This window comes from Labeo rohita, unplaced genomic scaffold (assembly GCF_022985175.1).
Source record: "Labeo rohita strain BAU-BD-2019 unplaced genomic scaffold, IGBB_LRoh.1.0 scaffold_95, whole genome shotgun sequence".
NCBI classification, from domain to species: domain Eukaryota; kingdom Metazoa; phylum Chordata; class Actinopteri; order Cypriniformes; family Cyprinidae; genus Labeo; species Labeo rohita.
The window spans coordinates 70001-82385 of NW_026129909.1; the positions used below are offsets into that span (position 1 = coordinate 70001).

The following is a 12385-nucleotide window of genomic DNA, read 5'->3' on the forward strand; positions in this document are numbered from 1 at the left end:
GATATAAACTCGCAATTCTGAGAAAAGTTACAATTACAATATAAATTTGCAGTTCTACGAAAAGTTTCAATTACGAGATATAAATTTGCAGTTGTATGAAAAAAGTCACAATTACGATATAAATTTGCAGTTCTACGAAAAGTTGCAATTATGAGATATAAATTTGCAGTTCTACGAAAAAAGTCACAATTACGATATAAATTTGCAGTTCTACGAAAAGTTGCAATTATGAGATATAAATTTGCAGTTCTACGAAAAGTTGCAATTATGAGATATAAATTTGCAGTTCTACGTAAAGTTGCAATTATGAGATGTAAATTTGCAGTTCTACGAAAAAAAGTCACAATTATGAGATATAAACTCGCAATTCTGAGAAAAGTTACAATTACAATATAAATTTGCAGTTCTACGAAAAGTTTCAATTACGAGATATAAATTTGCAGTTGTATGAAAAAAGTCACAATTACGATATAAATTTGCAGTTCTACGAAAAGTTGCAATTATGAGATATAAATTTGCAGTTCTACGAAAAAAGTCACAATTACGATATAAATTTGCAGTTCTACGAAAAGTTGCAATTATGAGATATAAATTTGCAGTTCTACGAAAAGTTGCAATTATGAGATATAAATTTGCAGTTCTACAAAAAAAGTCACAATTACGATATAAATTTGCAGTTCTACGAAAAGTTGCAATTATGAGATATAAATTTGCAGTTCTACGAAAAGTTGCAATTATGAGATATAAATTTGCAGTTCTACGTAAAGTTGCAATTACGAGATATAAATTCACAATTTCTAAGAAAAGTTACAATTATGAAATATAAACTTGAAATTCTGAAAAATTAGTCAGAATTGTGAGTTTATTTGGAAATTTTCACTTTATTTCTCAGAATTGCGACTTTTTTCCTGAGGATAGGACGAATTTTTTTTTTTTTAAACTTGCAATTTCAAGGAAAAAGTCAGACTTGCAATTCCGACTTTTCTCAGAATTGTGAGAAATAAACTTGCAGTTCTGAGAATAGTTACAATTACGATATAAATTCGCAGTTCTAAGAAAAAAGTCACAATTGAGATTATAAACTCACAATTTTAAGAAAAGTTACAATTACGAAATATAAACTTGCAGTTCTGAAAAATAAGTCAGAATTGTGAGTTTATTTGAAAATTCTGACTTTATTTCTCAGAATTGCGACTTTTTTCAGGATAATGCGATTTAAACTCGCAATTGCAAGAAAAAATCAGACTTAGAAGATAAAAACAACTTCTGACTTTTCTCAGAATTGTGAGAAATAAATTTGCAATTCTGAGAATAATTACAATTACGAGATAAATTCGCAGTTCTACGAAAAAGTCACAATGAGATATAAATTTGCAATTTCTAAGAAAAGTTACAATTACGAAATATAAACTTAAAATTCTGAAAAATGAGTCAGAATTGTGAGTTTATTTGAAAATTATGACTTTATTTCTCAGAATTGCAACTTTTTTCCTCAGAATAACGCGATTATCAAACTCGCAATTGCAAGGAAAAAGTCAGACTTGCAAGATAAAAGCTTGCAATTCTGACTTTTCTCAGAATTGTGAGAAATAAACTTGCAATTCTAAGAATAGTCACAATTACGAGATATAAATTCGCAGTTCTACGAAAAAGTCACAATTATGAGATATAAACTCGCAATTTTAAGAAAAGTTACAATTACAAAATATAAACTTTCTGAGTATCTCAAAATTCTGATTATTTCTCAGAATTGCAACTTTTTTTCCTCAGAATAGTGCAAAATAAACTTGCAATTAAGAGAAAAAAGTCAAGACTTGTGAGATGAAAACTTTTCAATTCTGACTTTTTTTTCTGAGAATTGTGAGATATAAACCTGAAAAATGTCACAATTATAAGATATAAACTCGCAATTCTGAGAAAAGTTACAATTACGAGATATAAATTTGCAGTTCTATGGAAAAAGTCACAATTATGAGATATAAACTCAAAATTCTGAGAAAAGACACAGTTACAATATAAATTCACAGTTCTACGAAAAAAAATCAATTACAAGATAAAGTTGCAGTTCTAAGAAAAGTCACAATTACGATATAAATTCGCAGTTCTCGAAATTCTTACTTTATTTCTCAGAATTGTGACTTTATATCTCGCAATTGTGAGAGAAAAAAAAAATCGCAATTTTGTTTTTTTTTTTGTGGCGGAAATGGGCTTCAGTACACACTACCATAATACATACTTACATTTTTAAATATTTATAATAATAATTAATATATTGCGGTAATGAAATTAGAAATGAAATTTTCTTAATTGACCTCTCATTACCTTTATGCACCAAAATCTCATTCTCATTACTGTAATACAGTAATATGTTTTCAGTCTTTTATTTTTTATTAAAAACAGGATTTGCATACCATTATTTACAATTTAGAATGTTATGTACATTTTTGTATGTTACGATAATGATAATTAATTCGGGTGTAAAATTATATCACAATGCAAACAAACAAACAGTTCCTAACAGAGGTTTTATTAACATTACATTTCAGCACATTTCCTTTCAAATTCTTAAAAATCATTCTCATTGTACCATAAAACAGTGATGATAATTATCCTGTCCTTTTTTATTAAAAATGTAATTTCAGTCTATCACGTAACCAATAACGCATGATTAAAATTGTACTTTAGATTTTAAATAATATATCTTTATTACAATAATTAGAACTTGAAGAGAGAATTTAATTTTCTTGTCATATTAAGAAAATAGAGAAGCTTAATTTTAAGCAAAATATAATTTCTTATTTCTTCAGCTTTTTAAAATATGACCTGGACGTTTCATGTCAGCTTTCATGAGATTCACCCTCAAGTATAAGTGCATTAATTTTTAAAAATCTGACAGTCTCTTAACTCTCAGTATTTCCCAGTATTGCAAGATGCTTCAGTGTGGTACATGATGAACAGTGATGAACAGATACAAAGTTGCAGTGTACAAACACCTGTATGTTGAGTTGTACAACACTGGGTGAAGAAAAAAACCAATGTATTAATTAGACACTCCACTGAAAGCTAGTTCTAGAGAACCCATTTTAGAATCCCAACCAGTTCAACTGCTAATTAGTCCAATTTAAACCAACATTTGAAAGATAATTGAATAAAACAAACACATTTCAAAGAAATTCTTTGTAAATTCTTCCTGGGTTTGGTCCTGAATGAGTATTTGGCGTTCTTTACCTTAGTATTCTTATTTATGGGTGTTTGTTTCCTTATTAAATCTTATTTTGTACAACAAACACAATGATGCCCAGTGTCTTGGTTTGTGTTACAGACTTCAGCATTAACCCTACAGCCCTATAGCAGTGCCGTGGCATCTCAGTAGTGATTTTGTCTTTTGAACAGCTGTTGTTGTCTTCTGAAAAATAAGATTAAACTTTGTATCATTGACTTTATCTTTAAAAGAAGCAGTTAAGTTAAACTCCCTTCCAAGGATTTCTTTTCCAAGTTGGAGGCGTTCGTGTGGTGGAGAGATAAAAAAGAGCTTTTACTTTCTCCTTCAGAAGGGCATATGCTATATAAAGATAACATTATCTGCTTAAATGGGAGTTGTGGCAACTCCACAGACAAATATATTGGGACAGACATCTTAATTATTGAATTCACATGTTTCAATCAGACCCAATGTTGGCAGTGGTGTATAAAATCAAGCACCTCGCCATGCAGTCTGCATTTACAAGCATATGTGAATACAACAGTTCGTTTTGAGGAATTCAGTGAATCCAAGTGTGGTACTGTGATAGGATGCCACATTTTGTGAAATTTCATCCATGCTACACTCTTAAAAACTAAGGTTCTTTACGATGTCATAGAACCTTTTTTGTTTAAATGTTTCCATAAAGAACTTTTAACATCCTTTTTGTGTCACAAAAAAATTCTTTGTGGCGAAAGAAGGTTCTTCAGATTATAAAAAGGTAAGAGAATGTAAGAATCTATAGTCTGCCTCGACCCAGATTCCACTCCACAATATGTTTAATCACACTTTGTCACTGCTATGCTGCAATGAACATTTTCATTGAGATCTTCTACGTCCTTTGCACTTTTTTTTTTTTTTTTTACAAGAAGGTTCTTTAAGAACCTTTGAATGGTTCTTTGTAGAACCAGAAATGGTTCTTCTATGGCATCGCTGTGAAGAACGTTTTAAAGAAGTCCACTTCTAAAGCAAAGATTCACATATAATGTACTCACCCCCTTGTCATCCAAGATGTTCATGTCTTTCTTTCTTCAGTCGTAAAGAAATTGTTTTTTGAGGAAAACATTTATGCATTTTTCCCCATATAATGGACTGATATGTTGCCACGATTTTAAACTTCCAAAATGCAGTTTAAATGCAGCTTCAAACGATCACAAATGCAGTTGTAAACGATCTCAGCCGAGGAAGAAGGGTCTTATCTAGCGAAACAATTATTTTCATTTTAAAAAAATACAATAAATAATTTTTAATCTCAAACGCTCGTCTTGCCTTGCTGTCTTTGAACTCTGTATTCTGGTTCAAGACAGTTAGGGTATGTCGAAAAACTCCAATCGTATTTTCTCACTCAACTTTAAAACTCATTTCAAAATCATCCTACACTGCTGCAGAAGTACCGACCCAATGTTTGCAAAGTGAACATGCAAAGAAGATCAAACATCCTTAATAAAAAAAGGTAAAACAGCGATATAGGACGATTTTGAAGTTGAGGGAGAACATGAGATGGGAGTTTTTCGACATACCCTAACTGTCATGAAAAGGAACAAAAACAGTCCAAGCAGAGTAAGACAAGACGAGCATTTGGCATTAAAAAGTATATAAATTGTATTATTTTTTATGAAAATAACCGATCGATTCGCTAGATAAGACTCTTCTTCCTCGGCTGGGATCGTTTACAATTGCATTTGTGATCGTTTGAAGCCGCATTTAAACTGCATTTTGGAAGTTCAAAATCGGGGCAGCATATCAGTCCATTGTATGGAGAAAAATGCTGAAATGTTTTCCTCAAAAAACATAATTTCTTTACGACTGAAGAAAGACATGAACATCTTGGATGACAAGGGGGTCAGTAAACTGTTGTTCTGGAAGTGGAGTTCTCCTTTAAAGCACCTTTATTTTCAAGAGTGTAGATGTTCAATGGACAGCTGTATGTGGTATTATTGGAAAGTGGAAGAGTTTAGAAACAGGAGCAATTTGGACCAAAGGCCACGTGAATTGAGTGGAGTCACTAAGTGCTCTGGTGCATAAAAGTCGTCGTCCCGCTACCGTCGTTTTGCATCGGTGCAGAAACTGCAAGGGGAGCTTGATGGAATGGGTTTCTGCATGCAAGAATCACATGTTGTTTTTCTGTCTCTTTAGTTTTCGTTTTAGGCCAGTGCTGCCACCTTGTGGAACAACTGATTACTGCAAAACACGTTCAATGCGCATGTGCGTCTGGTTACAAAAATAGGGTGGTGCATATGCAAAGGACAACGTATAGTGCGCGACCCTGTACCTTTTTTTTTTTTTTTTTTTTTTTGGTACAAGCAGGTTGAACATGCCCATTTAAGTTATTTTGCAGTAATTAGTTGTTCCACAAGGTGTACGCTAGGGTACGCGCACAAAAACAAAGTATACTTTGGGCTTAAAGGAGAAGTTCACTTCCAGAACAAAAATGTACAGACAATTTACTCACCCCTTTGTCATCCAAGATGTTCATGCCTTTCTGTTTTCAGTCATTAAGAAATAGTTTTCTCCCCATATAGTGGACTTCTGCAAGGTTTAACTTCCCAAATGTTGTTTAAATGCAGCTTCAAAGGGGTCTAAACGATTCTAGTCGAGGAAGAAGGATCTTATCTAGCGAAACATTTGGTCATTTTCAAAAAAAAAAAAAAAAATGTACAATTTATATACTTTTTAACGACAAATGCTCATCTTGTCTAGCTCTGTGTGCAAAGAAAATCAAGCGCCCTTTACAAAAAAAAGGTAAAACAGCCATGTAGGATTATTTTGAAGTTAGAGGAGAAAATGAGATGGGAGTTTTCAACATACCCTAACTGTCATGAACCGGATTACACAGAGTTCATGCAGAGCTAGACAAGACAAACATTTGAGGTTAAAAAGTATATATATATATACTTAAAAAAAAAAAAAAAAAAAAAAAAAAAACCCATCGTTTGGTTAGGTAAAACCCTTCTTCCTTTGCTGGGATCGTTTAGAGCCATTTGAAACTGCATTTAAATGGCATTTTGGAAGTTCACTACATGGAGAGAAATCCTGAAATGTTGACAAACGAGTAAATATTGATCACAAACTATCAAAATGTATCATATTACTTCATGTATCACTCAGACGGATGGCTGTATGGTTCGGTTTCTCTGGGAGTTCGTGTTTCGACGGATTTCCTGAAAAGCCGCTTATACGGAGATGTCTCCATTGTTCAGAGTGCTCTATAAATAAAGCTGAACTGCATAAAAACCATGCTGTTTTTTTCTTCTTCCTCTCTTGGGATTATAAGTGTTTTGCGTTTATCACAGCTTATTTGATATCGTTCCCAACCACGTTTCCACTGATCAATCTCTCTGCCTTCATTCTTGCCTTTCGTTTAGTTCTTGCCATTCTTTCTTAAACTATTCAACTTCTTACACCCATTCACCAAATATTTTAGAAACTAGTTTGTAGAAGGCACATTTTGTATAATGCCAACACATCTTAATCAAAGATACATTTTGAGGGATATTTAAGGGATATATGGTCTCCAGTGCACTGACAGAATGACAGCGTCAAGACACATAATAAAAATAAAATAGATGAGGAAAATTAAAAATATACAAACCAGACAATTAAATCTTTGGTTCTTTTCTAAACCATACTTTATTAATGTAAGCAGCGCTCATGAAAAGACGGGTCAGTCTCCGTGACGTCACAGTTACCCGCGTTCTAAAGATTCGCGCCTTAATGGAATTCTCTCTCTCAGTCAGTCAGTGTGTGTGTAACTGCAGGATGGAAAGGTAAGTTCATTACCGACGGTCGAGTGAAGTTTCCTCGTGAGGCTTCATTCGGCGAGTCTGTGCTCAGGACTTCGCGGGTTGCGTACGCTAAACGCAACTCCCGCGAAGGACTTGACTTGTCTGCTGCTCCGTTGTGCCGCGAAGCAGCATCCGGTGTTACCGGCACGGCCTGGCACCTGGTTTGTTCGTGCAAGCCCTGGGGTGAGGCGCCCAGCGCACGCTTTGACTGGGTGAAAGGCTGGGGCTGAGGATCCCCAGGTAAGCACGGGAAGCCTGTCCTTTCTCCAACATAGACAAATAGGTGGGGGGATGGAGTTTTTTGTTTTCGTAGCGGGGCACAGTTTTAGACATTTGCCAAAACAATAAGGTATTATAACTGAAATAGACCAATATTAAAACAGAACGAAATACAAGATAGTTAAAACTAGAACAATTTAGATAAATTAATAGATAAATTCATTAAACCAGACCCGGTTTAGAATGCGTGAGGGTGAGTAAATCAATAAAAACAATACCACTTAGAAATAAAGTATGTAGGGCTGTCACTAATGATTATTTTGGTAATTTAATAATCTGTCGATTATTCCGACGACTAATCGAATCATCGGATAATTCTAATATATTTTTTGTAGTAATAAAAATAGTGAACAATAGCCTTTAAAATGACTTAAAATACATATAATAGCAATAAGACAATAATAATTAGTTCAAATAAAGTGTAAAAAGCAAGTAATTATATGGTTTTACACACATAATTGTTAAAATATTATGTAATAAAGCTAATGTACATTACACATTACAACAAATGCCTGCAGAGGGCGGCAATGCCCTGACCATTGTTTTTACACTTTACTGCGCGATCTAATCCTTGTTTAATATCGACTCAACAACATTTAATACAAATGTTCACTTAATCTTTAATTTTGCCATTTCTTTATGATAGAAAAGCTACAGCCGCTGTAATTTCTTGAATATATGGACATCAAAACGTGTAAACTCAGAGGGTTTAATCTTTTATTTTGAAATCGTGATGAACAGTTAGCTTATTGAGAAAGGTGTATTCTCCTGTTTGCATAGGTTTATAAATGATTTACCTTACAAATCTGATTAAATAGCGCAAGTTGCGTTCCCATGAACGTTATAATAAGCCCAATATCACAACAAAATGCAGAGATGTAGTCTGAGAGGCACCACACATGTAAATGATAACAGTTTGTGTATCAGCATTTACTGTGAACGGAGCCACTCTGAGATACACGTACGTAAACTACACCCATGTAATAAAATTAAAGCGCATATATTAAACCTGCATCGCATATATTTATTTAATTGAATCATAGCGTTTGTTAATTCTTAATAGCTTTATGCTTTATTATGATTTTTAAATGGCTTTAATATGTGGAATGCGCCACTTTTGGGTATTTTGCCGATTACTCAACACGGGCAAAATGCAATTGTTTTTTTTAATCGAATACTCAAATAGAATCGAGGAATTGTTGCTGCCCTAATAATATGTAAGTTTAATAAACAAAACTACTGACACAAATACATACCTAAATATTGAAATAGTCTGCACTATTTAATCAATGAGGTATTTTTAGTCAAGGTTTGGCCACTGTTTTTAGTAGTTATTTATAAATATGATTACATTACAAGTTATATTTCGTGTACCATATCCATTAATGTGGTAAAAATATAAATGTTTTGTTAAAATGATGTGTTATTGAAACAGTATCTCCCCAGCGAACAATTTTTGGTTCCCAGAACGTTCTGGGAATGTTAGGTTTTGGTTCCCAGAACGTTCCCTGTTGGTTAGCCAGGAAAGTTTTCTTAACATAAGTAGAGTGTTCCCTGTAGGTTAGGGGAACGTTCTGGGAACCTATCGGGAACGTTCTGGGAACCTACAGGGAACGTTCTATTTACGTTAGGAAAACTTTCCTGGCTAACCACTAGGGAACATTCTATTTATGCTCCTAGAAGGTTCCCTGAAAGTTCTCTGAAGGTTCCCAGATCCGAGGGAATGTTCTGGGAAGGTTCTTTTTAGGTTATAAAATTAAACCAAAAAATAACCTGCAAAAAACGTTCTGGGTTCCCTGTAGGTTATTAAAAAGAGAACCTACAGGGAACGTTCCTAGAACGTTCTCATTTGGTTCCCAAAAATAACCAAACGGGAACCATAGGGGAACGTTTCGTGTTTGCTGGGTTATGGCCAGTTCGTATGTATTTTACGAATTGGCTAATTCGTACGAATTCGTACAATCTCACTCATACAACCAGAGTTGCTAGGTTTTAACAATAAAACCCACCCAACTGCTACTCAAAACTAGCCCAGTTGCGTTTCAAGGGGGATCCCTGGTAAAAATTACGTTCCGGGGGATAAAATTATCACGTTTTTGGGGTCGCTTCAAACTGTGGCTAGAAAAACAACCCGTGGCAACAGTGTTAAAGCAGCCCAATTCCGCAGGAAAACTACGGTCTTGGTAACACTGCATACAACCTCATTCGAGGTGTCAACCTCACCTTCGATTTTGTACTATTTTCTGTGATGGTTAAATTAAGGGACGAGGTTAGGTGTGGTCCTTTGTACGAATTCCTACGAATTTGCCACCTCGTAAAAGATGTATGATTTTTTACAGATCATATGATTTCGTACAAGTAAGCTCATATGAATTAGTCACCCTGTCAAAAATGTACGAATTGCCATGAGAGCGGGTTGGTTATTGGCCTCCTTTAAAGTTACAGCTGTAGAGATTAGCGTTCCTGCAGTATAATAATCATTACATTCCAGATTACTTGATTGTATATATCCATTATAACGTTCTTTGACATGCTACTAGTAAGAATGAATTTATGTTCAGCATGCTAAATCATGAATTAACTAAAGAACCTCTTATGAACTCAAATTGATGTCTGATACCTACCTACGATTCGAATTTTAACATGCTCAGTACCATTTTACATTATGCCCATGAAAACTATCTAAAATAACTCTCATCTGAGTTTGATCACTTTGTGGCAGGTCTTAAAATCACTCTTTTTAATAATAAAATGCAGGTCCTACAAAGTGTTGAACATTACGTTCTACACATGAAAGGTGGATTGACTTGTGTTTTATTATTAGAGATGCTAATGCTCAGACATGCTATTAGAGATGAAATGTTCAGATCTAGAAGCGGTGCTGTCAGCTTATGTCCTTTCCTTTGGTCTCATGTTTTCAGACGGATAAATATAAACCCAATATTATATCAGAAGATGCTTACAGATTCATACAGTCAACCTAATGGTTATATATACATCCTAACAGTATTGTGCCATTAATATAGCTTTCAGTAGAAGAGAAGAGCCAATTTCTTTTTTTGGAGAAGTGTGGTTTAAAAATAGTTCAAGACAAAAACTAAATATAAGTCTTTCATCCTTGCACTAGTGGCTCTGGTCTATGAAATATTCAATACGTGCAAAATTTCGAACCACAGGAAATGAATGATTTATTCATATTATTTAGGCATTGGGACGACTCATTTGAAGAGAAAAGGTATTTGGGTGATTTAGCAAGCCATGCTTCGCATTCCCATCTATGAAAGCATCAGTTATTGAAGGCTGATTCATGAATGATGATGGACTAAGGCTGTATCTCAAAACCTATAATAAACCAAACGCCATCTCACGTAATTACATTTTACATTTTGGCAAATTAGTGGCTCATTCATGTTTTCGTACAATCTTATACCCCAGTCATATGTTGAGGGGTGAACATTAATGCTTACTTTTTCTTTAGAATTGTAAGTTTTTGTATGATTCACACTGTAAAAAATAGAGGTCAGTTTGCAACCTGGATTTGGAATGCTCAAACAGTGATTTTGGAGGGGGAAAAATTTGAATGTGGTAAAAATGTAGTAAAAATTTGGACCCTTTTTGTAGTTTGAAATGTAAAAAAATGCAAATGCTGTGATTAAAATGTTAAAAATGTTTTGATTTTGAAAAGCTTAAGATTCAGAATGTGTAAAAAAATAAAAAAAAAAATAAAAAAATAAAATAATAAAATAAAAAAATATTATTTTTAAAAAGTATTTAAAAAAATACTTTGATTTTGAATGTTTATTTTTATTTTATTTTGTTATTATTATTATTATTATTTTATTATTAATTAAAAAGTAAAGGAAAAATCTTTTTATTCAGAATGTACAATAAACATTTTTTTTTTTTTTGAAAAAGCAAAAAATATTTTAAATTCAGAATCCGTAAAAACGCTTTTGATTCAGAATTTGAAAAAAAAAAAATACATTATTGCTTTGAAATATGTAAAAATACCTTTAATTTGGAATGTTTAAAAAAAGTTTTTGATTTGAATTGCAGAAAAAAAGCTTATAATTTGGAATGTTCACAAAATATTTTTTTGGAAAAGGCCAAAAATGTTTTTAATTCAGAATGTGTAGAAATGCTTTTGATTCAGAATTTGTTGTTTAAAAAAATAAAAAAGAGCCTTTAATTTGGAATATTTAAAAATATTTAAAAATGATTCTGAAAAAGTCTTTGATTTTTAATAAGTAAATGATTTGTTTATTTTAAAAAGGCTTTGTTTGGAATATGTAAATATGCATTCAGAATTTGGAATGTGTAAAAATGCTATTGAGTTAGAATTTTTTAATAAAGATTTTTTTTAATTAAAAAAGCCTTTGATTTGAAATATGTAAATGTGTATTCAGAATGTGTAAAAATGCTTTTGAGTTCGAATTTGTTTATAATTTTTTTTTTTTTAAACTTTGATTTGGAATATGCAGTATGTATTCGGAATGTGCAAAAACGCTTTTGAATTAGAATTTGTTTATAAAAAAAATTATTTGGAATATGTAAATGTGCATTCGGAATTTGGAATGTGTAAAAAATGTTTTTGATTCAGAATTTATTAAGCCTTCGGAATTTGGAATATGTAAATATGCAATATTTTTTATGCAATATACTTTTGATTTGGAATTTTTGTTTTCTAAAAAATTATTCAAAGTGCGGAAAAACACTTTTGATCGGAATTTGTAAAAAAATCCCTTTGATTTGGAATATGAAGAAATTTTGATTGATATTTTTTTATTCAGAATTGAACATTATTATGAATGCACAGAGAGGTTTTTGAGGTTTGAAGCACAAAATTAGGAATTTTGAAGTGATTCCAAAATTATTTTTTGGAAAGATACAAAAATGCTTTGGAACGTGTTAAAACAGCTACTGCTGATGCTGGAATGCCACGTAAATCAATTTGAAGTTTGCTAAAATTAGTGATTTGGACCGTGCCAACGATGATGCTCAAACGCGCTGTCTGACTCAGTCTTGGAGACACGGAGTCCTGATTCACCGAGCAGGTTCATTCATTTTGCAGCAGGGCAGA

At 32.8% G+C, this 12385-nt stretch overlaps 1 protein-coding gene across 4 annotated transcripts in view; it reads left to right on the forward strand.

Moving 5' to 3' along the window:
* The window catches only part of armh3 (armadillo like helical domain containing 3), a 30088-nt gene extending 27894 nt beyond the window's left edge, over window positions 1–2194 (forward strand). Inside the window, exon 27 of one of the 4 annotated variants that reach the window (XR_007827368.1) lies at window positions 106–2194. The gene's annotated coding sequence lies outside the window, so the exon portion shown is untranslated. The other 3 variants (XR_007827369.1, XR_007827370.1, XM_051105277.1) reach the window with 3 other exon arrangements.
* Window positions 2195–12385: the final 10191 nt, after the last annotated feature.